This window comes from Haplochromis burtoni, unplaced genomic scaffold, assembly GCF_018398535.1.
Source record: "Haplochromis burtoni strain Fernald_Lab_line unplaced genomic scaffold, NCSU_Asbu1 Contig_1293, whole genome shotgun sequence".
NCBI classification, from domain to species: Eukaryota; Metazoa; Chordata; class Actinopteri; order Cichliformes; family Cichlidae; genus Haplochromis; species Haplochromis burtoni.
This window is the reverse complement of record NW_024583654.1, coordinates 41,826-43,648: the sequence shown is the minus strand read 5'-3', so window position 1 is coordinate 43,648 and position 1,823 is coordinate 41,826. Positions and strand designations below refer to the sequence as shown.

General features: G+C 39.8%; 1 protein-coding gene across 1 annotated transcript in view; it reads left to right on the top strand.

Moving 5' to 3' along the window:
- The window catches only part of LOC102291030 (signal-regulatory protein beta-2-like), an 8,911-nt gene that overhangs the window by 4,570 nt on the left and 2,518 nt on the right, over window positions 1–1,823 (top strand). The window lies entirely within an intron of this gene.

Genomic DNA, 1,823 nt, shown 5'->3' with positions numbered 1-1,823 from the left:
GAATGCAAAATGACACCCTTGTCACAGCTTTTTCATTTTATAAAAACATAAAATATCACAAAGATTTGTAACAAAGATTTGGAATTATATGTTCTAATAATTTATTCTGCTTGCTCCTCCAGTCTGAGCCAACCCTTAGCTTACTACCTATTTGTGCAAAGCAATGACAATGACACCCAACTACTTCATTTCACCTCCCCCTCTTAAGTAAATGCTTTTTCGTTCTCTTATATCTGGACTTTATAGCAGCAGCTGTAAAAATATTACCCCATTGGAAACTAGGGCATGGGTGAACTGCTGCATCATTTTCATTCACTAAATACACAAGTGTGTTCTGCTTTTTTTAGTCAGTATTATCAGTCTTTATAGTTCCTTGAAACAAGTCTCTACATCTTGTATTTACAAAACGGATAAATCTTGAGTTGCATCCACACAGGAATTTTTCCATGCCTTTGTCACTGATTGTTGCTAGCAGACATTCCAGATTACCGTTACCTAAGTAATCGTGTAATTTATTTACTATCCTATCATATGTCATTAAATGACTTTCTCCGATTTCATTGTTAACCTCTTGTCATGAACCCAGAGGGTTCGTATGAAAGGCAGACCCAAAAACAGACTCAAGAGCTGATTCACTTCTTGACCAGACTTTTTTTTACACAACAAAACCAAAATTATCTGTAAACATATGTGAGAAACACCAGTGGAGAGGGGAGTGAAGTGGGATCTCTGATAAGCAGTTTTCAAACAGAGGAGATTGTGGTTACTGACTAAAATAGTAGAGGAGGGGCTCTGTAGGTGAGTATAGGGCTGAGGGATGTTTGCGTACTTGCAGGTTGCACCCAAGACCCTTTGGGAAGGATAACCGAGGGAGTGTCTATGCAGGGAGTGAGCACTGGAGGTAGCAGGGAATCCATATCTCGGTTCTGGAGGAGTTCCGGTGGTGCACAGTGGAGACAAAGGCAGGCATAGGTAGTATTGCAGGTGAAACCAGCGGCTGAGTGCAAATGCAGCAGCGGACGGATCTTGGAGGACATGACTGGGAACTGAGACACAAGGAAACAAGTTTTTACACAGGGAATAAATCACAAAAGCAAAATTATTAGAAGACCTAGTTACCACTGAGGGCAGAAACTACAGGAAGCTAGCGAGCGCTGGCTTTAAGAACACTCCTGCTGATTAGCCTTGGAATGGAACTCTGGCGAGGCACTCTGCTCAAGAAGATGAACACAGGAAACTCATCGCCTCCAGCTGGAAAATCCCAGACACTCCCATGGACCATGACACTTCTTCAGTCACTGGACTTAAATTTGAGAGATGATGAACTCATTGTCAGTTCTATGACACTCACCACATCAGTGCTAGCTGCTTCCTGTGTAGATGCTCCTTTGTAACCAAAATCTGAGTAATTGCTACTAATACTGTATAGCTTGGAGCTGTGTTGCATGTATATTTATTATAAAAGTCTGAACATAAAAAACTATAAACTGCAACTTCATTGGATTGTGGAGACATAAAATTTAAGACTATATCTAAAAGATGCACTGAGAAAATGACAAGTGATTTGTGGTAATTATGGCCATTTTTTAGAATAAAGTGATTGCCAATGGTTGTGTAAAAAATGCATTGACAGTGTATGCTAGGGTCTTCACTTTTAGATAAGGCAGTGCATGGAAACCCAGGTAAATATAAAACAGAACTTTCTAAGATGTCTTTATACTTGTCGATGTTATCTAATTTAACCCGTGACCTAACCTAGTTTTACTGGCTAAATCGAGCCATTCAGGAAGTGAAAACGAAAGCAATCAGTGAGTGAAAAAAAA